The 27,712-nt window shown below is 38.8% G+C and overlaps 31 pseudogenes; all 31 read right to left on the bottom strand.

Annotated features, from left to right (window-relative positions):
* Window positions 1-455: 455 nt before the first annotated feature.
* On the bottom strand, window positions 456-574 carry LOC127936535 (uncharacterized; annotated as a pseudogene).
* Window positions 575-1,357: 783 nt separating this feature from the next.
* LOC127936194 (uncharacterized) lies at window positions 1,358-1,476 on the bottom strand (annotated as a pseudogene).
* Window positions 1,477-2,115: 639 nt separating this feature from the next.
* On the bottom strand, window positions 2,116-2,234 carry LOC127936720 (uncharacterized; annotated as a pseudogene).
* Window positions 2,235-3,020: 786 nt separating this feature from the next.
* LOC127936719 (uncharacterized) lies at window positions 3,021-3,139 on the bottom strand (annotated as a pseudogene).
* Window positions 3,140-4,201: 1,062 nt separating this feature from the next.
* Window positions 4,202-4,320, bottom strand: LOC127936533 (uncharacterized; annotated as a pseudogene).
* Window positions 4,321-4,972: 652 nt separating this feature from the next.
* On the bottom strand, window positions 4,973-5,091 carry LOC127936193 (uncharacterized; annotated as a pseudogene).
* A 654-nt stretch (window positions 5,092-5,745) lies between these two features.
* LOC127936192 (uncharacterized) lies at window positions 5,746-5,864 on the bottom strand (annotated as a pseudogene).
* Window positions 5,865-6,928: 1,064 nt separating this feature from the next.
* Window positions 6,929-7,047, bottom strand: LOC127936531 (uncharacterized; annotated as a pseudogene).
* Window positions 7,048-7,268: 221 nt separating this feature from the next.
* LOC127937074 (uncharacterized) lies at window positions 7,269-7,387 on the bottom strand (annotated as a pseudogene).
* Window positions 7,388-8,318: 931 nt separating this feature from the next.
* Window positions 8,319-8,437, bottom strand: LOC127936530 (uncharacterized; annotated as a pseudogene).
* A 1,067-nt stretch (window positions 8,438-9,504) lies between these two features.
* On the bottom strand, window positions 9,505-9,623 carry LOC127936529 (uncharacterized; annotated as a pseudogene).
* A 1,068-nt stretch (window positions 9,624-10,691) lies between these two features.
* Window positions 10,692-10,810, bottom strand: LOC127936191 (uncharacterized; annotated as a pseudogene).
* Window positions 10,811-11,031: 221 nt separating this feature from the next.
* Window positions 11,032-11,150, bottom strand: LOC127936190 (uncharacterized; annotated as a pseudogene).
* Window positions 11,151-11,795: 645 nt separating this feature from the next.
* Window positions 11,796-11,914, bottom strand: LOC127937237 (uncharacterized; annotated as a pseudogene).
* A 640-nt stretch (window positions 11,915-12,554) lies between these two features.
* LOC127936718 (uncharacterized) lies at window positions 12,555-12,673 on the bottom strand (annotated as a pseudogene).
* A 786-nt stretch (window positions 12,674-13,459) lies between these two features.
* On the bottom strand, window positions 13,460-13,578 carry LOC127937220 (uncharacterized; annotated as a pseudogene).
* Window positions 13,579-14,637: 1,059 nt separating this feature from the next.
* LOC127937495 (uncharacterized) lies at window positions 14,638-14,756 on the bottom strand (annotated as a pseudogene).
* A 782-nt stretch (window positions 14,757-15,538) lies between these two features.
* On the bottom strand, window positions 15,539-15,657 carry LOC127936188 (uncharacterized; annotated as a pseudogene).
* A 642-nt stretch (window positions 15,658-16,299) lies between these two features.
* Window positions 16,300-16,418, bottom strand: LOC127936528 (uncharacterized; annotated as a pseudogene).
* Window positions 16,419-17,202: 784 nt separating this feature from the next.
* LOC127936187 (uncharacterized) lies at window positions 17,203-17,321 on the bottom strand (annotated as a pseudogene).
* Window positions 17,322-17,960: 639 nt separating this feature from the next.
* LOC127936717 (uncharacterized) lies at window positions 17,961-18,079 on the bottom strand (annotated as a pseudogene).
* A 786-nt stretch (window positions 18,080-18,865) lies between these two features.
* Window positions 18,866-18,984, bottom strand: LOC127936716 (uncharacterized; annotated as a pseudogene).
* A 1,063-nt stretch (window positions 18,985-20,047) lies between these two features.
* On the bottom strand, window positions 20,048-20,166 carry LOC127936527 (uncharacterized; annotated as a pseudogene).
* A 652-nt stretch (window positions 20,167-20,818) lies between these two features.
* On the bottom strand, window positions 20,819-20,937 carry LOC127936185 (uncharacterized; annotated as a pseudogene).
* A 653-nt stretch (window positions 20,938-21,590) lies between these two features.
* LOC127936184 (uncharacterized) lies at window positions 21,591-21,709 on the bottom strand (annotated as a pseudogene).
* Window positions 21,710-22,773: 1,064 nt separating this feature from the next.
* On the bottom strand, window positions 22,774-22,892 carry LOC127936526 (uncharacterized; annotated as a pseudogene).
* A 1,069-nt stretch (window positions 22,893-23,961) lies between these two features.
* Window positions 23,962-24,080, bottom strand: LOC127936183 (uncharacterized; annotated as a pseudogene).
* Window positions 24,081-24,719: 639 nt separating this feature from the next.
* On the bottom strand, window positions 24,720-24,838 carry LOC127936714 (uncharacterized; annotated as a pseudogene).
* A 786-nt stretch (window positions 24,839-25,624) lies between these two features.
* On the bottom strand, window positions 25,625-25,743 carry LOC127936928 (uncharacterized; annotated as a pseudogene).
* A 1,064-nt stretch (window positions 25,744-26,807) lies between these two features.
* On the bottom strand, window positions 26,808-26,926 carry LOC127936525 (uncharacterized; annotated as a pseudogene).
* Window positions 26,927-27,578: 652 nt separating this feature from the next.
* On the bottom strand, window positions 27,579-27,697 carry LOC127936182 (uncharacterized; annotated as a pseudogene).
* Between the last annotated feature and the right edge of the window lie 15 nt (window positions 27,698-27,712).

Raw genomic sequence — 27,712 nt, 5'->3', positions numbered from 1 at the left:
TTTTTGCCAGATTATTATATAATTCGTGAAAAATATCCAAAAATTTAAAGCACCTGGTATTCCCAGGCAGTCTCCCATCCATGTACTAACCTGGCGCAAACCTGCTTATATTCAGAGATCGGGCATTGACTCTATTTTTTGCCAAATTTATTATATACTAAGTGAAAAAATTCCAAAAGCTTAAAGCACCTGGTATTCCTTGGCGGTCTCTCATCCAAGTACTAACTAGACCTAAACCTGCTAAAATTCAGTGATCGGGCATTGACTCTTTTTTTTTTTTTGCAAGATTATTATATAATTCGTGAAAAATATCCAAACATTTAAAGCACCTGGTATTCCCAGGCAGTCTCCCATCCATGTACTAACCTGGCGCAAACCTGCTTATATTCAGAGATCGGGCATTGACTCTAATTTTTTGGCAAAATTATTATATACTGAGTGAAAAATTTCAAAAAAGCTTAGAGTACCTGGTATTCCCAGGCGGTCTCCCATCCAGGCACTAACCAGGCCCAAACCTGCTTAGCTTACGAGATCAGACAAGATCGGGCATAGCCAGGCTGGTATGGCCATAAGCGAAGACTGCTGCAGAGAGAAGGCTATTTAAAGATCAGCCAATCTACTCGCCAGTACATTATAAAAGTAGGAAAGAAACCCCAAAAGCTTAAAGCACCTGGTATTCCTAGGCGGTCTCTCATCCAAGTACTAACCTGGCCCAAACCTGCTTATATTCAGAGATCGGGCATTGACTCTATTTTTTGCCAAATTTATTATATAATAAGTGAAAAAATTCCAAAAGCTTAAAGGACCTGGTATTCCTTGGCGGTCTATCATTCAATTACTAACCAGACCTTAACCTGCTAAGATTCAGAGATCGGGCATTGACTTCTTCTTTTTTTTTTTTTTTTGCAAGATTATTATATAATTCGTGAAAAATATCCAAAAATTTAAAGCACCTGGTATTCCCAGGCAGTCTCCCATCCATGTACTAACCTGGCCCAAACCTGCTTATATTCAGAGATCGGGCATTGACTCTATTTTTTGCCAAATTTATTATATACTAAGTGAAAAAATTCCAAAAGCTTAAAGCACCTGGTATTCCTTGGCGGTCTCTCATCCAAGTACTAACCTGACCTAAACCTGCTAAGATTCAGAGATCGGGCATTGACTCTTTTTTTTTTTTTTTTGCAAGATTATTATATAATTCGTGAAAAATATCCAAACATTTAAAGCACCTGGTATTCCCAGGCAGTCTCCCATCCATGTACTAACCTGGCGCAAACCTGCTTATATTCAGAGATCGGGCATTGACTCTATTTTTTGGCAAAATTATTATATACTAAGTGAAAAATTTCAAAAAAGCTTACAGTACCTGGCATTCCCAGGCGGTCTCCCATCCAGGCACTAACCAGGCCCAAACCTGCTTAGCTTACGAGATCAGACAAGATCGGGCATAGCCAGGCTGGTATGGCCATAAGCGAAGACTGCTGCAAAGAGAAGGCTATTTAAAGATCAGCCAATCTACTCGCCAGTACATTATAAAAGTAGGAAAGAAACCCCAAAAGCTTAAAGCACCTGGTATTCCTAGGCGGTCTCTCATCCAAGTACTAACCAGATCTAAACCTGCTAAGATTCAGAGATCGGGCATTGACTCTTTTTTTTTTTTTTTTTGCCAGATTATTATATAATTCGTGAAAAATATCCAAAAATTTAAAGCACCTGGTATTCCCAGGCAGTCTCCCATCCATGTACTAACCTGGCGCAAACCTGCTTATATTCAGAGATCGGGCATTGACTCTATTTTTTGCCAAATTTATTATATACTAAGTGAAAAAATTCCAAAAGCTTAAAGCACCTGGTATTCCTTGGCGGTCTCTCATCCAAGTACTAACTAGACCTAAACCTGCTAAAATTCAGTGATCGGGCATTGACTCTTTTTTTTTTGCAAGATTATTATATAATTCGTGAAAAATATCCAAACATTTAAAGCACCTGGTATTCCCAGGCAGTCTCCCATCCATGTACTAACCTGGCGCAAACCTGCTTATATTCAGAGATCGGGCATTGACTCTAATTTTTTGGCAAAATTATTATATACTGAGTGAAAAATTTCAAAAAAGCTTACAGTACCTGGCATTCCCAGGCGGTCTCCCATCCAGGCACTAACCAGGCCCAAACCTGCTTAGCTTACGAGATCAGACAAGATCAGGCATAGCCAGGCTGGTATGGCCATAAGCGAAGACTGCTGCAAAGAGAAGGCTATTTAAAGATCAGCCAATCTACTCGCCAGTACATTATAAAAGTAGGAAAGAAACTCCAAAAGCTTAAAGCACCTGGTATTCCTAGGCGGTCTCTCATCCAAGTACTAACCTGGCCCAAACCTGCTTATATTCAGAGATCGGGCATTGACTCTATTTTTTGCCAAATTTATTATATACTAAGTGAAAAAATTCCAAAAGCTTAAAGCACCTGGTATTCCTTGGCGGTCTATCATTCAAGTACTAACCAGACCTTAACCTGCTAAGATTCAGAGATCGGGCATTGACTTCTTCTTTTTTTTTTTTTTTTTGCAAGATTATTATATAATTCGTGAAAAATATCCAAAAATTTAAAGCACCTGGTATTCCCAGGCAGTCTCCCATCCATGTACTAACCTGGCCCAAACCTGCTTATATTCAGAGATCGGGCATTGACTCTATTTTTTGCCAAATTTATTATATACTAAGTGAAAAAATTCCAAAAGCTTTAAGCACCTGGTATTCCTAGGCGGTCTTTCAACCAAGTACTAACCAGACCTAAACCTACTAAGATTCAGAGATCGGGCATTGACTCTTTTTTTTTTTTTTTTTTGCCAGATTATTATATAATTCGTGAAAAATATCCAAAAATTTAAAGCACCTGGTATTCTCAGGCAGTCTCCCATCCATGTACTAACCTGGCGCAAACCTGCTTATATTCAGAGATCGGGCATTGACTCTATTTTTTGGCAAAATTATTATATACTAAGTGAAAAATTTCAAAAAAGCTTACAGTACCTGGCATTCCCAGGCGGTCTCCCATCCAGGCACTAACCAGGCCCAAACCTGCTTAGCTTACGAGATCAGACAAGATCAGGCATAGCCAGGCTGGTATGGCCATAAGCGAAGACTGCTGCAAAGAGAAGGCTATTTAAAGATCAGCCAATCTACTCGCCAGTACATTATAAAAGTAGGAAAGAAACCCCAAAAGCTTAAAGCACCTGGTATTCCTAGGCGGTCTCTCATCCAAGTACTAACCTGGCCCAAACCTGCTTATATTCAGAGATCGGGCATTGACTCTATTTTTTGCCAAATTTATTATATACTAAGTGAAAAAATTCCAAAAGCTTAAAGCACCTGGTATTCCTTGGCGGTCTATCATTCAAGTACTAACCAGACCTTAACCTGCTAAGATTCAGAGATCGGGCATTGACTTCTTCTTTTTTTTTTTTTTTTGCAAGATTATTATATAATTCGTGAAAAATATCCAAAAATTTAAAGCACCTGGTATTCCCAGGCAGTCTCCCATCCATGTACTAACCTGGCCCAAACCTGCTTATATTCAGAGATCGGGCATTGACTCTATTTTTTGCCAAATTTATTATATACTAAGTGAAAAAATTCCAAAAGCTTTAAGCACCTGGTATTCCTTGGCGGTCTCTCATCCAAGTACTAACTAGACCTAAACCTGCTAAAATTCAGAGATCGGGCATTGACTCTTTTTTTTTTTTTTTTTTGCAAGATTATTATATAATTCGTGAAAAATATCCAAACATTTAAAGCACCTGGTATTCCCAGGCAGTCTCCCATCCATGTACTAACCTGGCGCAAACCTGCTTATATTCAGAGATCGGGCATTGACTCTATTTTTTGCCAAATTTATTATATACTAAGTGAAAAAATTCCAAAAGCTTAAAGCACCTGGTATTCCTTGGCGGTCTCTCATCCAAGTACTAACTAGACCTAAACCTGCTAAAATTCAGAGATCGGGCATTGACTCTTTTTTTTTTTTTTGCAAGATTATTATATAATTCGTGAAAAATATCCAAACATTTAAAGCACCTGGTATTCCCAGGCAGTCTCCCATCCATGTACTAACCTGGCGCAAACCTGCTTATATTCAGAGATCGGGCATTGACTCTATTTTTTGGCAAAATTATTATATACTAATTGAAAAATTTCAAAAAAGCTTAGAGTACCTGGTATTCCCAGGCGGTCTCCCATCCAGGCACTAACCAGGCCCAAACCTGCTTAGCTTACGAGATCAGACAAGATCGGGCATAGCCAGGCTGGTATGGCCATAAGCGAAGACTGCTGCAAAGAGAAGGCTATTTAAAGATCAGCCAATCTACTCGCCAGTACATTATAAAAGTAGGAAAGAAACCCCAAAAGCTTAAAGCACCTGGTATTCCTAGGCGGTCTCTCATCCAAGTACTAACCTGGCCCAAACCTGCTTATATTCAGAGATCGGGCATTGACTCTATTTTTTGGCAAATTTATTATATACTAAGTGAAAAAATTCCAAAAGCTTAAAGCACCTGGTATTCCTTGGCGGTCTATCATTCAATTACTAACCAGACCTTAACCTGCTAAGATTCAGAGATCGGGCATTGACTTCTTCTTTTTTTTTTTTTTTTGCAAGATTATTATATAATTCGTGAAAAATATCCAAAAATTTAAAGCACCTGGTATTCCCAGGCAGTCTCCCATCCATGTACTAACCTGGCTCAAACCTGCTTATATTCAGAGATCGGGCATTGACTCTATTTTTTGCAAAATTTATTATTTACTAAGTGAAAAAATTCCAAAAGCTTAAAGCACCTGGTATTCCTTGGCGGTCTCTCATCCAAGTACTAACCAGACCTAAACCTGCTAAGATTCAGAGATCGGGCATTGACTCTTTTTTTTTTTTTTTTTTTTGGCAAAATTATTATATACTAAGTGAAAAATTTCAAAAAAGCTTACAGTACCTGGCATTCCCAGGCGGTCTCCCATCCAGGCACTAACCAGGCCCAAACCTGCTTAGCTTACGAGATCAGACAAGATCGGGCATAGCCAGGCTGGTATGGCCATAAGCGAAGACTGCTGCAAAGAGAAGGCTATTTAAAGATCAGCCAATCTACTCGCCAGTACATTATAAAAGTAGGAAAGAAACCCCAAAAGCTTAAAGCACCTGGTATTCCTAGGCGGTCTCTCATCCAAGTACTAACCTGGCCCAAACCTGCTTATATTCAGAGATCGGGCATTGACTCTATTTTTTGCCAAATTTATTATATACTAAGTGAAAAAATTCCAAAAGCTTAAAGCACCTGGTATTCCTTGGCGGTCTATCATTCAAGTACTAACCAGACCTTAACCTGCTAAGATTCAGAGATCGGGCATTGACTTCTTCTTTTTTTTTTTTTTTTTTGCAAGATTATTATATAATTCGTGAAAAATATCCAAAAATTTAAAGCACCTGGTATTCTCAGGCAGTCTCCCATCCATGTACTAACCTGGCCCAAACCTGCTTATATTCAGAGATCGGGCATTGACTCTATTTTTTGCCAAATTTATTATATACTAAGTGAAAAAATTCCAAAAGCTTTAAGCACCTGGTATTCCTAGGCGGTCTTTCAACCAAGTACTAACCAGACCTAAACCTGCTAAGATTCAGAGATCGGGCATTGACTCTTTTTTTTTTTTTTTTTTTTGGCAAAATTATTATATACTAAGTGAAAAATTTCAAAAAAGCTTACAGTACCTGGCATTCCCAGGCGGTCTCCCATCCAGGCACTAACCAGGCCCAAACCTGCTTAGCTTACGAGATCAGACAAGATCGGGCATAGCCAGGCTGGTATGGCCATAAGCGAAGACTGCTGCAAAGAGAAGGCTATTTAAAGATCAGCCAATCTACTCGCCAGTACATTATAAAAGTAGGAAAGAAACCCCAAAAGCTTAAAGCACCTGGTATTCCTAGGCGGTCTCTCATCCAAGTACTAACCTGGCCCAAACCTGCTTATATTCAGAGATCGGGCATTGACTCTATTTTTTGCCAAATTTATTATATACTAAGTGAAAAAATTCCAAAAGCTTAAAGCACCTGGTATTCCTTGGCGGTCTATCATTCAAGTTCTAACCAGACCTTAACCTGCTAAGATTCAGAGATCGGGCATTGACTTCTTCTTTTTTTTTTTTTTTTTGCAAGATTATTATATAATTCGTGAAAAATATCCAAAAATTTAAAGCACCTGGTATTCTCAGGCAGTCTCCCATCCATGTACTAACCTGGCCCAAACCTGCTTATATTCAGAGATCGGGCATTGACTCTATTTTTTGCCAAATTTATTATATACTAAGTGAAAAAATTCCAAAAGCTTTAAGCACCTGGTATTCCTAGGCGGTCTTTCAACCAAGTACTAACCAGACCTAAACCTGCTAAGATTCAGAGATCGGGCATTGACTCTTTTTTTTTTTTTTTTGCCAGATTATTATATAATTCGTGAAAAATATCCAAAAATTTAAAGCACCTGGTATTCCCAGGCAGTCTCCCATCCATGTACTAACCTGGCGCAAACCTGCTTATATTCAGAGATCGGGCATTGACTCTATTTTTTGCCAAATTTATTATATACTAAGTGAAAAAATTCCAAAAGCTTAAAGCACCTGGTATTCCTTGGCGGTCTCTCATCCAAGTACTAACTAGACCTAAACCTGCTAAAATTCAGAGATCGGGCATTGACTCTTTTTTTTTTTTTTTTTGCAAGATTATTATATAATTCGTGAAAAATATCCAAACATTTAAAGCACCTGGTATTCCCAGGCAGTCTCCCATCCATGTACTAACCTGGCGCAAACCTGCTTATATTCAGAGATCGGGCATTGACTCTATTTTTTGGCAAAATTATTATATACTAAGTGAAAAATTTCAAAAAAGCTTAGAGTACCTGGTATTCCCAGGCGGTCTCCCATCCAGGCACTAACCAGGCCCAAACCTGCTTAGCTTACGAGATCAGACAAGATCGGGCATAGCCAGGCTGGTATGGCCATAAGCGAAGACTGCTGCAAAGAGAAGGCTATTTAAAGATCAGCCAATCTACTCGCCAGTACATTATAAAAGTAGGAAAGAAACCCCAAAAGCTTAAAGCACCTGGTATTCCTAGGCGGTCTCTCATCCAAGTACTAACCTGGCCCAAACCTGCTTATATTCAGAGATCGGGCATTGACTCTATTTTTTGGCAAAATTATTATATAATAAGTGAAAAATTTCAAAAAAGCTTACAGTACCTGGCATCCCCAGGCGGTCTCCCATCCAGGCACTAACCAGGCCCAAACCTGCTTAGCTTACGAGATCAGACAAGATCGGGCATAGCCAGGCTGGTATGGCCATAAGCGAAGACTGCTGCAAAGAGAAGGCTATTTAAAGATCAGCTAATCTACTCGCCAGTACATTATAAAAGTAGGAAAGAAACCCCAAAAGCTTAAAGCACCTGGTATTCCTAGGCGGTCTCTCATCCAAGTACTAACCAGACCTAAACCTGCTAAGATTCAGAGATCGGGCATTGACTCTATTTATTTTTTTTTTTGCAAGATTATTATATAATTTGTGAAAAATATCCAAAAATTTAAAGCACCTGGTATTCCCAGGCAGTCTCCCATCCATGTACTAACCTGTCCCAAACCTGCTTATATTCAGAGATCGGGCACTGACTCTGTTTTTTGGCAAAATTATTATATACTAAGTGAAAAAATTCCAAAAGCTTAAAGCACCTGGTATTCCTTGGCGGTCTCTCATCCAAGTACTAACCAGACCTAAACCTGCTAAGATTCAGAGATCGGGCATTGACTCTTTTTTTTTTTTTTTTTTTTTTTTGCAAGATTATTATATAATTCGTGAAAAATATCCAAAAATTTAAAGCACCTGGTATTCCCAGGCAGTCTCCCATCCATGTACTAACCTGGCCCAAACCTGCTTATATTCAGAGATCGGGCATTGACTCTATTTTTTGCCAAATTTATTATATACTAAGTGAAAAAATTCCAAAAGCTTAAAGCACCTGGTATTCCTTGGCGGTCTCTCATCCAAGTACTAACCAGACCTAAACCTGCTAAGATTCAGAGATCGGGCATTGACTCTTTTTTTTTTTTTTTTGCAAGATTATTATATAATTCGTGAAAAATATCCAAACATTTAAAGCACCTGGTATTCCCAGGCAGTCTCCCATCCATGTACTAACCTGGCGCAAACCTGCTTATATTCAGAGATCGGGCATTGACTCTATTTTTTGGCAAAATTATTATATACTAAGTGAAAAATTTCAAAAAAGCTTAGAGTACCTGGTATTCCCAGGCGGTCTCCCATCCAGGCACTAACCAGGCCCAAACCTGCTTAGCTTACGAGATCAGACAAGATCGGGCATAGCCAGGCTGGTATGGCCATAAGCAAAGACTGCTGCAAAGAGAAGGCTATTTAAAGATCAGCCAATCTACTCGCCAGTACATTATAAAAGTAGGAAAGAAACCCCAAAAGCTTAAAGCACCTGGTATTCCTAGACGGTCTCTCATCCAAGTACTAACCTGGCCCAAACCTGCTTATATTCAGAGATCGGGCATTGACTCTATTTTTTGGCAAATTTATTATATACTAAGTGAAAAAATTCCAAAAGCTTAAAGCACCTGGTATTCCTTGGCGGTCTATCATTCAATTACTAACCAGACCTTAACCTGCTAAGATTCAGAGATCGGGCATTGACTTCTTCTTTTTTTTTTTTTTGCAAGATTATTATATAATTTGTGAAAAATATCCAAAAATTTAAAGCACCTGGTATTCCCAGGCAGTCTCCCATCCATGTACTAACCTGGCCCAAACCTGCTTATATTCAGAGATCGGGCACTGACTCTGTTTTTTGGCAAAATTATTATATACTAAGTGAAAAAATTCCAAAAGCTTAAAGCACCTGGTATTCCTTGGCGGTCTCTCATCCAAGTACTAACCAGACCTAAACCTGCTAAGATTCAGAGATCGGGCATTGACTCTTTTTTTTTTTTTTTTTTTTTTTGCAAGATTATTATATAATTCGTGAAAAATATCCAAAAATTTAAAGCACCTGGTATTCCCAGGCAGTCTCCCATCCATGTACTAACCTGGCCCAAACCTGCTTATATTCAGAGATCGGGCATTGACTCTATTTTTTGCCAAATTTATTATATACTAAGTGAAAAAATTCCAAAAGCTTAAAGCACCTGGTATTCCTTGGCGGTCTCTCATCCAAGTACTAACCAGACCTAAACCTGCTAAGATTCAGAGATCGGGCATTGACTCTTTTTTTTTTTTTTTTGCAAGATTATTATATAATTCGTGAAAAATATCCAAACATTTAAAGCACCTGGTATTCCCAGGCAGTCTCCCATCCATGTACTAACCTGGCGCAAACCTGCTTATATTCAGAGATCGGGCATTGACTCTATTTTTTGGCAAAATTATTATATACTAAGTGAAAAATTTCAAAAAAGCTTAGAGTACCTGGTATTCCCAGGCGGTCTCCCATCCAGGCACTAACCAGGCCCAAACCTGCTTAGCTTACGAGATCAGACAAGATCGGGCATAGCCAGGCTGGTATGGCCATAAGCAAAGACTGCTGCAAAGAGAAGGCTATTTAAAGATCAGCCAATCTACTCGCCAGTACATTATAAAAGTAGGAAAGAAACCCCAAAAGCTTAAAGCACCTGGTATTCCTAGACGGTCTCTCATCCAAGTACTAACCTGGCCCAAACCTGCTTATATTCAGAGATCGGGCATTGACTCTATTTTTTGGCAAATTTATTATATACTAAGTGAAAAAATTCCAAAAGCTTAAAGCACCTGGTATTCCTTGGCGGTCTATCATTCAATTACTAACCAGACCTTAACCTGCTAAGATTCAGAGATCGGGCATTGACTTCTTCTTTTTTTTTTTTTTGCAAGATTATTATATAATTTGTGAAAAATATCCAAAAATTTAAAGCACCTGGTATTCCCAGGCAGTCTCCCATCCATGTACTAACCTGGCCCAAACCTGCTTATATTCAGAGATCGGGCACTGACTCTGTTTTTTGGCAAAATTATTATATACTAAGTGAAAAAATTCCAAAAGCTTAAAGCACCTGGTATTCCTTGGCGGTCTCTCATCCAAGTACTAACCAGACCTAAACCTGCTAAGATTCAGAGATCGGGCATTGACTCTTTTTTTTTTTTTTTTTTTTTTTGCAAGATTATTATATAATTCGTGAAAAATATCCAAAAATTTAAAGCACCTGGTATTCCCAGGCAGTCTCCCATCCATGTACTAACCTGGCCCAAACCTGCTTATATTCAGAGATCGGGCATTGACTCTATTTTTTGCCAAATTTATTATATACTAAGTGAAAAAATTCCAAAAGCTTAAAGCACCTGGTATTCCTTGGCGGTCTCTCATCCAAGTACTAACCAGACCTAAACCTGCTAAGATTCAGAGATCGGGCATTGACTCTTTTTTTTTTTTTTTTTGCAAGATTATTATATAATTCGTGAAAAATATCCAAACATTTAAAGCACCTGGTATTCCCAGGCAGTCTCCCATCCATGTACTAACCTGGCGCAAACCTGCTTATATTCAGAGATCGGGCATTGACTCTATTTTTTGGCAAAATTATTATATACTAAGTGAAAAATTTCAAAAAAGCTTACAGTACCTGGCATTCCCAGGCGGTCTCCCATCCAGGCACTAACCAGGCCCAAACCTGCTTAGCTTACGAGATCAGACAAGATCGGGCATAGCCAGGCTGGTATGGCCATAAGCGAAGACTGCTGCAAAGAGAAGGCTATTTAAAGATCAGCCAATCTACTCGCCAGTACATTATAAAAGTAGGAAAGAAACCCCAAAAGCTTAAAGCACCTGGTATTCCTAGGCGGTCTCTCATCCAAGTACTAACCTGGCCCAAACCTGCTTATATTCAGAGATCGGGCATTGACTCTATTTTTTGGCAAAATTATTATATAATAAGTGAAAAATTTCAAAAAAGCTTACAGTACCTGGCATTCCCAGGCGGTCTCCCATCCAGGCACTAACCAGGCCCAAACCTGCTTAGCTTACGAGATCAGACAAGATCGGGCATAGCCAGGCTGGTATGGCCATAAGCGAAGACTGCTGCAAAGAGAAGGCTATTTAAAGATCAGCCAATCTACTCGCCAGTACATTATAAAAGTAGGAAAGAAACCCCAAAAGCTTAAAGCACCTGGTATTCCTAGGCGGTCTCTCATCCAAGTACTAACCAGACCTAAACCTGCTAAGATTCAGAGATCGGGCATTGACTCTATTTATTTTTTTTTTTTGCAAGATTATTATATAATTTGTGAAAAATATCCAAAAATTTAAAGCACCTGGTATTCCCAGGCAGTCTCCCATCCATGTACTAACCTGGCCCAAACCTGCTTATATTCAGAGATCGGGCACTGACTCTATTTTTTGCCAAATTTATTATATACTAAGTGAAAAAATTCCAAAAGCTTAAAGCACCTGGTATTCCTTGGCGGTCTCTCATCCAAGTACTAACCAGACCTAAACCTGCTAAGATTCAGAGATCGGGCATTGACTCTTTTTTTTTTTTTTTTGCAAGATTATTATATAATTCGTGAAAAATATCCAAACATTTAAAGCACCTGGTATTCCCAGGCAGTCTCCCATCCATGTACTAACCTGGCGCAAACCTGCTTATATTCAGAGATCGGGCATTGACTCTATTTTTTGGCAAAATTATTATATACTAAGTGAAAAATTTCAAAAAAGCTTACAGTACCTGGCATTCCCAGGCGGTCTCCCATCCAGGCACTAACCAGGCCCAAACCTGCTTAGCTTACGAGATCAGACAAGATCGGGCATAGCCAGGGTGGTATGGCCAAAAGCGAAGACTGCTGCAAAGAGAAGGCTATTTAAAGATCAGCCAATCTACTCGCCAGTACATTATAAAAGTAGGAAAGAAACCCCAAAAGCTTAAAGCACCTGGTATTCCTAGGCGGTCTCTCATCCAAGTACTAACCAGATCTAAACCTGCTAAGATTCAGAGATCGGGCATTGACTCTTTTTTTTTTTTTTTTTGCCAGATTATTATATAATTCGTGAAAAATATCCAAAAATTTAAAGCACCTGGTATTCCCAGGCAGTCTCCCATCCATGTACTAACCTGGCGCAAACCTGCTTATATTCAGAGATCGGGCATTGACTCTATTTTTTGCCAAATTTATTATATACTAAGTGAAAAAATTCCAAAAGCTTAAAGCACCTGGTATTCCTTGGCGGTCTCTCATCCAAGTACTAACTAGACCTAAACCTGCTAAAATTCAGTGATCGGGCATTGACTCTTTTTTTTTTTTTGCAAGATTATTATATAATTCGTGAAAAATATCCAAACATTTAAAGCACCTGGTATTCCCAGGCAGTCTCCCATCCATGTACTAACCTGGCGCAAACCTGCTTATATTCAGAGATCGGGCATTGACTAATTTTTTGGCAAAATTATTATATACTGAGTGAAAAATTTCAAAAAAGCTTACAGTACCTGGCATTCCCAGGCGGTCTCCCATCCAGGCACTAACCAGGCCCAAACCTGCTTAGCTTACGAGATCAGACAAGATCAGGCATAGCCAGGCTGGTATGGCCATAAGCGAAGACTGCTGCAAAGAGAAGGCTATTTAAAGATCAGCCAATCTACTCGCCAGTACATTATAAAAGTAGGAAAGAAACCCCAAAAGCTTAAAGCACCTGGTATTCCTAGGCGGTCTCTCATCCAAGTACTAACCTGGCCCAAACCTGCTTATATTCAGAGATCGGGCATTGACTCTATTTTTTGCCAAATTTATTATATACTAAGTGAAAAAATTCCAAAAGCTTAAAGCACCTGCTATTCCTTGGCGGTCTATCATTCAAGTACTAACCAGACCTTAACCTGCTAAGATTCAGAGATCGGGCATTGACTTCTTCTTTTTTTTTTTTTTTTTGCAAGATTATTATATAATTCGTGAAAAATATCCAAAAATTTAAAGCACCTGGTATTCCCAGGCAGTCTCCCATCCATGTACTAACCTGGCCCAAACCTGCTTATATTCAGAGATCGGGCATTGACTCTATTTTTTGCCAAATTTATTATATACTAAGTGAAAAAATTCCAAAAGCTTTAAGCACCTGGTATTCCTAGGCGGTCTTTCAACCAAGTACTAACCAGACCTAAACCTGCTAAGATTCAGAGATCGGGCATTGACTCTTTTTTTTTTTTTTTTTTGCCAGATTATTATATAATTCGTGAAAAATATCCAAAAATTTAAAGCACCTGGTATTCTCAGGCAGTCTCCCATCCATGTACTAACCTGGCGCAAACCTGCTTATATTCAGAGATCGGGCATTGACTCTATTTTTTGGCAAAATTATTATATACTAAGTGAAAAATTTCAAAAAAGCTTACAGTACCTGGCATTCCCAGGCGGTCTCCCATCCAGGCACTAACCAGGCCCAAACCTGCTTAGCTTACAAGATCAGACAAGATCAGGCATAGCCAGGCTGGTATGGCCATAAGCGAAGACTGCTGCAAAGAGAAGGCTATTTAAAGATCAGCCAATCTACTCGCCAGTACATTATAAAAGTAGGAAAGAAACCCCAAAAGCTTAAAGCACCTGGTATTCCTAGGCGGTCTCTCATCCAAGTACTAACCTGGCCCAAACCTGCTTATATTCAGAGATCGGGCATTGACTCTATTTTTTGGCAAATTTATTATATACTAAGTGAAAAAATTCCAAAAGCTTAAAGCACCTGGTATTCCTTGGCGGTCTATCATTCAATTACTAACCAGACCTTAACCTGCTAAGATTCAGAGATCGGGCTTTGACTTCTTCTTTTTTTTTTTTTGCAAGATTATTATATAATTCGTGAAAAATATCCAAAAATTTAAAGCACCTGGTATTCCCAGGCAGTCTCCCATCCATGTACTAACCTGGCTCAAACCTGCTTATATTCAGAGATCGGGCATTGACTCTATTTTTTGCCAAATTTATTATATACTAAGTGAAAAAATTCCAAAAGCTTAAAGCACCTGGTATTCCTTGGCGGTCTCTCATCCAAGTACTAACCAGACCTAAACCTGCTAAGATTCAGAGATCGGGCATTGACTCTTTTTTTTTTTTTTTTTTTTGCAAGATTATTATATAATTCGTGAAAAATATCCAAAAATTTAAAGCACCTGGTATTCCCAGGCAGTCTCCCATCCATGTACTAACCTGGCGCAAACCTGCTTATATTCAGAGATCGGGCATTGACTCTATTTTTTGCCAAATTTATTATATACTAAGTGAAAAAATTCCAAAAGCTTAAAGCACCTGGTATTCCTTGGCGGTCTCTCATCCAAGTACTAACTAGACCTAAACCTGCTAAAATTCAGAGATCGGGCATTGACTCTTTTTTTTTTTTGCAAGATTATTATATAATTCGTGAAAAATATCCAAACATTTAAAGCACCTGGTATTCCCAGGCAGTCTCCCATCCATGTACTAACCTGGCGCAAACCTGCTTATATTCAGAGATCGGGCATTGACTCTATTTTTTGGCAAAATTATTATATACTAAGTGAAAAATTTCAAAAAAGCTTAGAGTACCTGGTATTCCCAGGCGGTCTCCCATCCAGGCACTAACCAGGCCCAAACCTGCTTAGAATACGAGATCAGACAAGATCGGGCATAGCCAGGCTGGTATGGCCATAAGCGAAGACTGCTGCAAAGAGAAGGCTATTTAAAGATCAGCCAATCTACTCGCCAGTACATTATAAAAGTAGGAAAGAAACCCCAAAAGCTTAAAGCACCTGGTATTCCTAGGCGGTCTCTCATCCAAGTACTAACCTGGCCCAAACCTGCTTATATTCAGAGATCGGGCATTGACTCTATTTTTTGCCAAATTTATTATATACTAAGTGAAAAAATTCCAAAAGCTTAAAGCACCTGGTATTCCTTGGCGGTCTATCATTCAATTACTAACCAGACCTTAACCTGCTAAGATTCAGAGATCGGGCATTGACTTCTTCTTTTTTTTTTTTTTTTTTGCAAGATTATTATATAATTCGTGAAAAATATCCAAAAATTTAAAGCACCTGGTATTCCCAGGCAGTCTCCCATCCATGTACTAACCTGGCTCAAACCTGCTTATATTCAGAGATCGGGCATTGACTCTATTTTTTGCCAAATTTATTATATACTAAGTGAAAAAATTCCAAAAGCTTAAAGCACCTGGTATTCCTTGGCGGTCTCTCATCCAAGTACTAACCAGACCTAAACCTGCTAAGATTCAGAGATCGGGCATTGACTCTTTTTTTTTTTTTGCAAGATTATTATATAATTCGTGAAAAATATCCAAAAATTTAAAGCACCTGGTATTCCCAGGCAGTCTCCCATCCATGTACTAACCTGGCGCAAACCTGCTTATATTCAGAGATCGGGCATTGACTCTATTTTTTGGCAAAATTATTATATACTAAGTGAAAAATTTCAAAAAAGCTTACAGTACCTGGCATTCCCAGGCGGTCTCCCATCCAGGCACTAACCAGGCCCAAACCTGCTTAGCTTACGAGATCAGACAAGATCGGGCATAGCCAGGCTGGTATGGCCATAAGCGAAGACTGCTGCAAAGAGAAGGCTATTTAAAGATCAGCCAATCTACTCGCCAGTACATTATAAAAGTAGGAAAGAAACCCCAAAAGCTTAAAGCACCTGGTATTCCTAGGCGGTCTCTCATCCAAGTACTAACCAGATCTAAACCTGCTAAGATTCAGAGATCGGGCATTGACTCTTTTTTTTTTTTTTTTTGCCAGATTATTATATAATTCGTGAAAAATATCCAAAAATTTAAAGCACCTGGTATTCCCAGGCAGTCTCCCATCCATGTACTAACCTGGCGCAAACCTGCTTATATTCAGAGATCGGGCATTGACTCTATTTTTTGCCAAATTTATTATATACTAAGTGAAAAAATTCCAAAAGCTTAAAGCACCTGGTATTCCTTGGCGGTCTCTCATCCAAGTACTAACTAGACCTAAACCTGCTAAAATTCAGTGATCGGGCATTGACTCTTTTTTTTTTTTTGCAAGATTATTATATAATTCGTGAAAAATATCCAAACATTTAAAGCACCTGGTATTCCCAGGCAGTCTCCCATCCATGTACTAACCTGGCGCAAACCTGCTTATATTCAGAGATCGGGCATTGACTCTAATTTTTTGGCAAAATTATTATATACTGAGTGAAAAATTTCAAAAAAGCTTAGAGTACCTGGTATTCCCAGGCGGTCTCCCATCCAGGCACTAACCAGGCCCAAACCTGCTTAGCTTACGAGATCAGACAAGATCGGGCATAGCCAGGCTGGTATGGCCATAAGCGAAGACTGCTGCAGAGAGAAGGCTATTTAAAGATCAGCCAATCTACTCGCCAGTACATTATAAAAGTAGGAAAGAAACCCCAAAAGCTTAAAGCACCTGGTATTCCTAGGCGGTCTCTCATCCAAGTACTAACCTGGCCCAAACCTGCTTATATTCAGAGATCGGGCATTGACTCTATTTTTTGCCAAATTTATTATATAATAAGTGAAAAAATTCCAAAAGCTTAAAGGACCTGGTATTCCTTGGCGGTCTATCATTCAATTACTAACCAGACCTTAACCTGCTAAGATTCAGAGATCGGGCATTGACTTCTTCTTTTTTTTTTTTTTTTGCAAGATTATTATATAATTCGTGAAAAATATCCAAAAATTTAAAGCACCTGGTATTCCCAGGCAGTCTCCCATCCATGTACTAACCTGGCCCAAACCTGCTTATATTCAGAGATCGGGCATTGACTCTATTTTTTGCCAAATTTATTATATACTAAGTGAAAAAATTCCAAAAGCTTAAAGCACCTGGTATTCCTTGGCGGTCTCTCATCCAAGTACTAACCTGACCTAAACCTGCTAAGATTCAGAGATCGGGCATTGACTCTTTTTTTTTTTTTTTTTGCAAGATTATTATATAATTCGTGAAAAATATCCAAACATTTAAAGCACCTGGTATTCCCAGGCAGTCTCCCATCCATGTACTAACCTGGCGCAAACCTGCTTATATTCAGAGATCGGGCATTGACTCTATTTTTTGGCAAAATTATTATATACTAAGTGAAAAATTTCAAAAAAGCTTACAGTACCTGGCATTCCCAGGCGGTCTCCCATCCAGGCACTAACCAGGCCCAAACCTGCTTAGCTTACGAGATCAGACAAGATCGGGCATAGCCAGGCTGGTATGGCCATAAGCGAAGACTGCTGCAAAGAGAAGGCTATTTAAAGATCAGCCAATCTACTCGCCAGTACATTATAAAAGTAGGAAAGAAACCCCAAAAGCTTAAAGCACCTGGTATTCCTAGGCGGTCTCTCATCCAAGTACTAACCAGATCTAAACCTGCTAAGATTCAGAGATCGGGCATTGACTCTTTTTTTTTTTTTTTTTGCCAGATTATTATATAATTCGTGAAAAATATCCAAAAATTTAAAGCACCTGGTATTCCCAGGCAGTCTCCCATCCATGTACTAACCTGGCGCAAACCTGCTTATATTCAGAGATCGGGCATTGACTCTATTTTTTGCCAAATTTATTATATACTAAGTGAAAAAATTCCAAAAGCTTAAAGCACCTGGTATTCCTTGGCGGTCTCTCATCCAAGTACTAACTAGACCTAAACCTGCTAAAATTCAGTGATCGGGCATTGACTCTTTTTTTTTTGCAAGATTATTATATAATTCGTGAAAAATATCCAAACATTTAAAGCACCTGGTATTCCCAGGCAGTCTCCCATCCATGTACTAACCTGGCGCAAACCTGCTTATATTCAGAGATCGGGCATTGACTCTAATTTTTTGGCAAAATTATTATATACTGAGTGAAAAATTTCAAAAAAGCTTACAGTACCTGGCATTCCCAGGCGGTCTCCCATCCAGGCACTAACCAGGCCCAAACCTGCTTAGCTTACGAGATCAGACAAGATCAGGCATAGCCAGGCTGGTATGGCCATAAGCGAAGACTGCTGCAAAGAGAAGGCTATTTAAAGATCAGCCAATCTACTCGCCAGTACATTATAAAAGTAGGAAAGAAACTCCAAAAGCTTAAAGCACCTGGTATTCCTAGGCGGTCTCTCATCCAAGTACTAACCTGGCCCAAACCTGCTTATATTCAGAGATCGGGCATTGACTCTATTTTTTGCCAAATTTATTATATACTAAGTGAAAAAATTCCAAAAGCTTAAAGCACCTGGTATTCCTTGGCGGTCTATCATTCAAGTACTAACCAGACCTTAACCTGCTAAGATTCAGAGATCGGGCATTGACTTCTTCTTTTTTTTTTTTTTTTTGCAAGATTATTATATAATTCGTGAAAAATATCCAAAAATTTAAAGCACCTGGTATTCCCAGGCAGTCTCCCATCCATGTACTAACCTGGCCCAAACCTGCTTATATTCAGAGATCGGGCATTGACTCTATTTTTTGCCAAATTTATTATATACTAAGTGAAAAAATTCCAAAAGCTTTAAGCACCTGGTATTCCTAGGCGGTCTTTCAACCAAGTACTAACCAGACCTAAACCTACTAAGATTCAGAGATCGGGCATTGACTCTTTTTTTTTTTTTTTTTTGCCAGATTATTATATAATTCGTGAAAAATATCCAAAAATTTAAAGCACCTGGTATTCTCAGGCAGTCTCCCATCCATGTACTAACCTGGCGCAAACCTGCTTATATTCAGAGATCGGGCATTGACTCTATTTTTTGGCAAAATTATTATATACTAAGTGAAAAATTTCAAAAAAGCTTACAGTACCTGGCATTCCCAGGCGGTCTCCCATCCAGGCACTAACCAGGCCCAAACCTGCTTAGCTTACGAGATCAGACAAGATCAGGCATAGCCAGGCTGGTATGGCCATAAGCGAAGACTGCTGCAAAGAGAAGGCTATTTAAAGATCAGCCAATCTACTCGCCAGTACATTATAAAAGTAGGAAAGAAACCCCAAAAGCTTAAAGCACCTGGTATTCCTAGGCGGTCTCTCATCCAAGTACTAACCTGGCCCAAACCTGCTTATATTCAGAGATCGGGCATTGACTCTATTTTTTGCCAAATTTATTATATACTAAGTGAAAAAATTCCAAAAGTTTAAAGCACCTGGTATTCCTTGGCGGTCTATCATTCAAGTACTAACCAGACCTTAACCTGCTAAGATTCAGAGATCGGGCATTGACTTCTTCTTTTTTTTTTTTTTTGCAAGATTATTATATAATTCGTGAAAAATATCCAAAAATTTAAAGCACCTGGTATTCCCAGGCAGTCTCCCATCCATGTACTAACCTGGCCCAAACCTGCTTATATTCAGAGATCGGGCATTGACTCTATTTTTTGCCAAATTTATTATATACTAAGTGAAAAAATTCCAAAAGCTTTAAGCACCTGGTATTCCTTGGCGGTCTCTCATCCAAGTACTAACTAGACCTAAACCTGCTAAAATTCAGAGATCGGGCATTGACTCTTTTTTTTTTTTTTTTTTGCAAGATTATTATATAATTCGTGAAAAATATCCAAACATTTAAAGCACCTGGTATTCCCAGGCAGTCTCCCATCCATGTACTAACCTGGCGCAAACCTGCTTATATTCAGAGATCGGGCATTGACTCTATTTTTTGCCAAATTTATTATATACTAAGTGAAAAAATTCCAAAAGCTTAAAGCACCTGGTATTCCTTGGCGGTCTCTCATCCAAGTACTAACTAGACCTAAACCTGCTAAAATTCAGAGATCGGGCATTGACTCTTTTTTTTTTTTTTTTGCAAGATTATTATATAATTCGTGAAAAATATCCAAACATTTAAAGCACCTGGTATTCCCAGGCAGTCTCCCATCCATGTACTAACCTGGCGCAAACCTGCTTATATTCAGAGATCGGGCATTGACTCTATTTTTTGGCAAAATTATTATATACTAATTGAAAAATTTCAAAAAAGCTTAGAGTACCTGGTATTCCCAGGCGGTCTCCCATCCAGGCACTAACCAGGCCCAAACCTGCTTAGCTTACGAGATCAGACAAGATCGGGCATAGCCAGGCTGGTATGGCCATAAGCGAAGACTGCTGCAAAGAGAAGGCTATTTAAAGATCAGCCAATCTACTCGCCAGTACATTATAAAAGTAGGAAAGAAACCCCAAAAGCTTAAAGCACCTGGTATTCCTAGGCGGTCTCTCATCCAAGTACTAACCTGGCCCAAACCTGCTTATATTCAGAGATCGGGCATTGACTCTATTTTTTGGCAAATTTATTATATACTAAGTGAAAAAATTCCAAAAGCTTAAAGCACCTGGTATTCCTTGGCGGTCTATCATTCAATTACTAACCAGACCTTAACCTGCTAAGATTCAGAGATCGGGCATTGACTTCTTCTTTTTTTTTTTTTTTTGCAAGATTATTATATAATTCGTGAAAAATATCCAAAAATTTAAAGCACCTGGTATTCCCAGGCAGTCTCCCATCCATGTACTAACCTGGCTCAAACCTGCTTATATTCAGAGATCGGGCATTGACTCTATTTTTTGCAAAATTTATTATTTACTAAGTGAAAAAATTCCAAAAGCTTAAAGCACCTGGTATTCCTTGGCGGTCTCTCATCCAAGTACTAACCAGACCTAAACCTGCTAAGATTCAGAGATCGGGCATTGACTCTTTTTTTTTTTTTTTTTTTTGGCAAAATTATTATATACTAAGTGAAAAATTTCAAAAAAGCTTACAGTACCTGGCATTCCCAGGCGGTCTCCCATCCAGGCACTAACCAGGCCCAAACCTGCTTAGCTTACGAGATCAGACAAGATCGGGCATAGCCAGGCTGGTATGGCCATAAGCGAAGACTGCTGCAAAGAGAAGGCTATTTAAAGATCAGCCAATCTACTCGCCAGTACATTATAAAAGTAGGAAAGAAACCCCAAAAGCTTAAAGCACCTGGTATTCCTAGGCGGTCTCTCATCCAAGTACTAACCTGGCCCAAACCTGCTTATATTCAGAGATCGGGCATTGACTCTATTTTTTGCCAAATTTATTATATACTAAGTGAAAAAATTCCAAAAGCTTAAAGCACCTGGTATTCCTTGGCGGTCTATCATTCAAGTACTAACCAGACCTTAACCTGCTAAGATTCAGAGATCGGGCATTGACTTCTTCTTTTTTTTTTTTTTTTTTGCAAGATTATTATATAATTCGTGAAAAATATCCAAAAATTTAAAGCACCTGGTATTCTCAGGCAGTCTCCCATCCATGTACTAACCTGGCCCAAACCTGCTTATATTCAGAGATCGGGCATTGACTCTATTTTTTGCCAAATTTATTATATACTAAGTGAAAAAATTCCAAAAGCTTTAAGCACCTGGTATTCCTAGGCGGTCTTTCAACCAAGTACTAACCAGACCTAAACCTGCTAAGATTCAGAGATCGGGCATTGACTCTTTTTTTTTTTTTTTTTTTGGCAAAATTATTATATACTAAGTGAAAAATTTCAAAAAAGCTTACAGTACCTGGCATTCCCAGGCGGTCTCCCATCCAGGCACTAACCAGGCCCAAACCTGCTTAGCTTACGAGATCAGACAAGATCGGGCATAGCCAGGCTGGTATGGCCATAAGCGAAGACTGCTGCAAAGAGAAGGCTATTTAAAGATCAGCCAATCTACTCGCCAGTACATTATAAAAGTAGGAAAGAAACCCCAAAAGCTTAAAGCACCTGGTATTCCTAGGCGGTCTCTCATCCAAGTACTAACCTGGCCCAAACCTGCTTATATTCAGAGATCGGGCATTGACTCTATTTTTTGCCAAATTTATTATATACTAAGTGAAAAAATTCCAAAAGCTTAAAGCACCTGGTATTCCTTGGCGGTCTATCATTCAAGTTCTAACCAGACCTTAACCTGCTAAGATTCAGAGATCGGGCATTGACTTCTTCTTTTTTTTTTTTTTTTTTGCAAGATTATTATATAATTCGTGAAAAATATCCAAAAATTTAAAGCACCTGGTATTCTCAGGCAGTCTCCCATCCATGTACTAACCTGGCCCAAACCTGCTTATATTCAGAGATCGGGCATTGACTCTATTTTTTGCCAAATTTATTATATACTAAGTGAAAAAATTCCAAAAGCTTTAAGCACCTGGTATTCCTAGGTGGTCTTTCAACCAAGTACTAACCAGACCTAAACCTGCTAAGATTCAGAGATCGGGCATTGACTCTTTTTTTTTTTTTTTTGCCAGATTATTATATAATTCGTGAAAAATATCCAAAAATTTAAAGCACCTGGTATTCCCAGGCAGTCTCCCATCCATGTACTAACCTGGCGCAAACCTGCTTATATTCAGAGATCGGGCATTGACTCTATTTTTTGCCAAATTTATTATATACTAAGTGAAAAAATTCCAAAAGCTTAAAGCACCTGGTATTCCTTGGCGGTCTCTCATCCAAGTACTAACTAGACCTAAACCTGCTAAAATTCAGAGATCGGGCATTGACTCTTTTTTTTTTTTTTTTGCAAGATTATTATATAATTCGTGAAAAATATCCAAACATTTAAAGCACCTGGTATTCCCAGGCAGTCTCCCATCCATGTACTAACCTGGCGCAAACCTGCTTATATTCAGAGATCGGGCATTGACTCTATTTTTTGGCAAAATTATTATATACTAAGTGAAAAATTTCAAAAAAGCTTAGAGTACCTGGTATTCCCAGGCGGTCTCCCATCCAGGCACTAACCAGGCCCAAACCTGCTTAGCTTACGAGATCAGACAAGATCGGGCATAGCCAGGCTGGTATGGCCATAAGCGAAGACTGCTGCAAAGAGAAGGCTATTTAAAGATCAGCCAATCTACTCGACAGTACATTATAAAAGTAGGAAAGAAACCCCAAAAGCTTAAAGCACCTGGTATTCCTAGGCGGTCTCTCATCCAAGTACTAACCTGGCCCAAACCTGCTTATATTCAGAGATCGGGCATTGACTCTATTTTTTGGCAAATTTATTATATACTAAGTGAAAAAATTCCAAAAGCTTAAAGCACCTGGTATTCCTTGGCGGTCTATCATTCAATTACTAACCAGACCTTAACCTGCTAAGATTCAGAGATCGGGCATTGACTTCTTTTTTTTTTTTTTTTTTTTTGCAAGATTATTATATAATTCGTGAAAAATATCCAAAAATTTAAAGCACCTGGTATTCCCAGGCAGTCTCCCATCCATGTACTAACCTGGCTCAAACCTGCTTATATTCAGAGATCGGGCATTGACTCTATTTTTTGCCAAATTTATTATATACTAAGTGAAAAAATTCCAAAAGCTTAAAGCACCTGGTATTCCTTGGCGGTCTCTCATCCAAGTACTAACCAGACCTAAACCTGCTAAGATTCAGAGATCGGGCATTGACTCTTTTTTTTTTTTTTTTTTTTTGCAAGATTATTATATAATTCGTGAAAAATATCCAAAAATTTAAAGCACCTGGTATTCCCAGGCAGTCTCCCATCCATGTACTAACCTGGCCCAAACCTGCTTATATTCAGAGATCGGGCATTGACTCTATTTTTTGCCAAATTTATTATATACTAAGTGAAAAAATTCCAAAAGCTTAAAGCACCTGGTATTCCTTGGCGGTCTCTCATCCAAGTACTAACCAGACCTAAACCTGCTAAGATTCAGAGATCGGGCATTGACTCTTTTTTTTTTTTTTTTGCAAGATTATTATATAATTCGTGAAAAATATCCAAACATTTAAAGCACCTGGTATTCCCAGGCAGTCTCCCATCCATGTACTAACCTGGCGCAAACCTGCTTATATTCAGAGATCGGGCATTGACTCTATTTTTTGGCAAAATTATTATATACTAAGTGAAAAATTTCAAAAAAGCTTACAGTACCTGGCATTCCCAGGCGGTCTCCCATCCAGGCACTAACCAGGCCCAAACCTGCTTAGCTTACGAGATCAGACAAGATCGGGCATAGCCAGGCTGGTATGGCCATAAGCGAAGACTGCTGCAAAGAGAAGGCTATTTAAAGATCAGCCAATCTACTCGCCAGTACATTATAAAAGTAGGAAAGAAACCCCAAAAGCTTAAAGCACCTGGTATTCCTAGGCGGTCTCTCATCCAAGTACTAACCAGATCTAAACCTGCTAAGATTCAGAGATCGGGCATTGACTCTTTTTTTTTTTTTTTTTGCCAGATTATTATATAATTCGTGAAAAATATCCAAAAATTTAAAGCACCTGGTATTCCCAGGCAGTCTCCCATCCATGTACTAACCTGGCGCAAACCTGCTTATATTCAGAGATCGGGCATTGACTCTATTTTTTGCCAAATTTATTATATACTAAGTGAAAAAATTCCAAAAGCTTAAAGCACCTGGTATTCCTTGGCGGTCTCTCATCCAAGTACTAACTAGACCTAAACCTGCTAAAATTCAGTGATCGGGCATTGACTCTTTTTTTTTTGCAAGATTATTATATAATTCGTGAAAAATATCCAAACATTTAAAGCACCTGGTATTCCCAGGCAGTCTCCCATCCATGTACTAACCTGGCGCAAACCTGCTTATATTCAGAGATCGGGCATTGACTCTAATTTTTTGGCAAAATTATTATATACTGAGTGAAAAATTTCAAAAAAGCTTACAGTACCTGGCATTCCCAGGCGGTCTCCCATCCAGGCACTAACCAGGCCCAAACCTGCTTAGCTTACGAGATCAGACAAGATCAGGCATAGCCAGGCTGGTATGGCCATAAGCGAAGACTGCTGCAAAGAGAAGGCTATTTAAAGATCAGCCAATCTACTCGCCAGTACATTATAAAAGTAGGAAAGAAACTCCAAAAGCTTAAAGCACCTGGTATTCCTAGGCGGTCTCTCATCCAAGTACTAACCTGGCCCAAACCTGCTTATATTCAGAGATCGGGCATTGACTCTATTTTTTGCCAAATTTATTATATACTAAGTGAAAAAATTCCAAAAGCTTAAAGCACCTGGTATTCCTTGGCGGTCTATCATTCAAGTACTAACCAGACCTTAACCTGCTAAGATTCAGAGATCGGGCATTGACTTCTTCTTTTTTTTTTTTTTTTTGCAAGATTATTATATAATTCGTGAAAAATATCCAAAAATTTAAAGCACCTGGTATTCCCAGGCAGTCTCCCATCCATGTACTAACCTGGCCCAAACCTGCTTATATTCAGAGATCGGGCATTGACTCTATTTTTTGCCAAATTTATTATATACTAAGTGAAAAAATTCCAAAAGCTTTAAGCACCTGGTATTCCTAGGCGGTCTTTCAACCAAGTACTAACCAGACCTAAACCTACTAAGATTCAGAGATCGGGCATTGACTCTTTTTTTTTTTTTTTTTTGCCAGATTATTATATAATTCGTGAAAAATATCCAAAAATTTAAAGCACCTGGTATTCTCAGGCAGTCTCCCATCCATGTACTAACCTGGCGCAAACCTGCTTATATTCAGAGATCGGGCATTGACTCTATTTTTTGGCAAAATTATTATATACTAAGTGAAAAATTTCAAAAAAGCTTACAGTACCTGGCATTCCCAGGCGGTCTCCCATCCAGGCACTAACCAGGCCCAAACCTGCTTAGCTTACGAGATCAGACAAGATCAGGCATAGCCAGACTGGTATGGCCATAAGCGAAGACTGCTGCAAAGAGAAGGCTATTTAAAGATCAGCCAATCTACTCGCCAGTACATTATAAAAGTAGGAAAGAAACCCCAAAAGCTTAAAGCACCTGGTATTCCTAGGCGGTCTCTCATCCAAGTACTAACCTGGCCCAAACCTGCTTATATTCAGAGATCGGGCATTGACTCTATTTTTTGCCAAATTTATTATATACTAAGTGAAAAAATTCCAAAAGTTTAAAGCACCTGGTATTCCTTGGCGGTCTATCATTCAAGTACTAACCAGACCTTAACCTGCTAAGATTCAGAGATCGGGCATTGACTTCTTCTTTTTTTTTTTTTTTTGCAAGATTATTATATAATTCGTGAAAAATATCCAAAAATTTAAAGCACCTGGTATTCCCAGGCAGTCTCCCATCCATGTACTAACCTGGCCCAAACCTGCTTATATTCAGAGATCGGGCATTGACTCTATTTTTTGCCAAATTTATTATATACTAAGTGAAAAAATTCCAAAAGCTTTAAGCACCTGGTATTCCTTGGCGGTCTCTCATCCAAGTACTAACTAGACCTAAACCTGCTAAAATTCAGAGATCGGGCATTGACTCTTTTTTTTTTTTTTTTTTGCAAGATTATTATATAATTCGTGAAAAATATCCAAACATTTAAAGCACCTGGTATTCCCAGGCAGTCTCCCATCCATGTACTAACCTGGCGCAAACCTGCTTATATTCAGAGATCGGGCATTGACTCTATTTTTTGCCAAATTTATTATATACTAAGTGAAAAAATTCCAAAAGCTTAAAGCACCTGGTATTCCTTGGCGGTCTCTCATCCAAGTACTAACTAGACCTAAACCTGCTAAAATTCAGAGATCGGGCATTGACTCTTTTTTTTTTTTTTTTGCAAGATTATTATATAATTCGTGAAAAATATCCAAACATTTAAAGCACCTGGTATTCCCAGGCAGTCTCCCATCCATGTACTAACCTGGCGCAAACCTGCTTATATTCAGAGATCGGGCATTGACTCTATTTTTTGGCAAAATTATTATATACTAATTGAAAAATTTCAAAAAAGCTTAGAGTACCTGGTATTCCCAGGCGGTCTCCCATCCAGGCACTAACCAGGCCCAAACCTGCTTAGCTTACGAGATCAGACAAGATCGGGCATAGCCAGGCTGGTATGGCCATAAGCGAAGACTGCTGCAAAGAGAAGGCTATTTAAAGATCAGCCAATCTACTCGCCAGTACATTATAAAAGTAGGAAAGAAACCCCAAAAGCTTAAAGCACCTGGTATTCCTAGGCGGTCTCTCATCCAAGTACTAACCTGGCCCAAACCTGCTTATATTCAGAGATCGGGCATTGACTCTATTTTTTGGCAAATTTATTATATACTAAGTGAAAAAATTCCAAAAGCTTAAAGCACCTGGTATTCCTTGGCGGTCTATCATTCAATTACTAACCAGACCTTAACCTGCTAAGATTCAGAGATCGGGCATTGACTTCTTCTTTTTTTTTTTTTTTTGCAAGATTATTATATAATTCGTGAAAAATATCCAAAAATTTAAAGCACCTGGTATTCCCAGGCAGTCTCCCATCCATGTACTAACCTGGCTCAAACCTGCTTATATTCAGAGATCGGGCATTGACTCTATTTTTTGCAAAATTTATTATTTACTAAGTGAAAAAATTCCAAAAGCTTAAAGCACCTGGTATTCCTTGGCGGTCTCTCATCCAAGTACTAACCAGACCTAAACCTGCTAAGATTCAGAGATCGGGCATTGACTCTTTTTTTTTTTTTTTTTTTTGGCAAAATTATTATATACTAAGTGAAAAATTTCAAAAAAGCTTACAGTACCTGGCATTCCCAGGCGGTCTCCCATCCAGGCACTAACCAGGCCCAAACCTGCTTAGCTTACGAGATCAGACAAGATCGGGCATAGCCAGGCTGGTATGGCCATAAGCGAAGACTGCTGCAAA

This window comes from Carassius gibelio, chromosome A19 (genome assembly GCF_023724105.1).
Source record: "Carassius gibelio isolate Cgi1373 ecotype wild population from Czech Republic chromosome A19, carGib1.2-hapl.c, whole genome shotgun sequence".
NCBI lineage: Eukaryota > Metazoa > Chordata > Actinopteri > Cypriniformes > Cyprinidae > Carassius > Carassius gibelio.
This window is presented reverse-complemented; position numbering and strand designations above follow the sequence as displayed.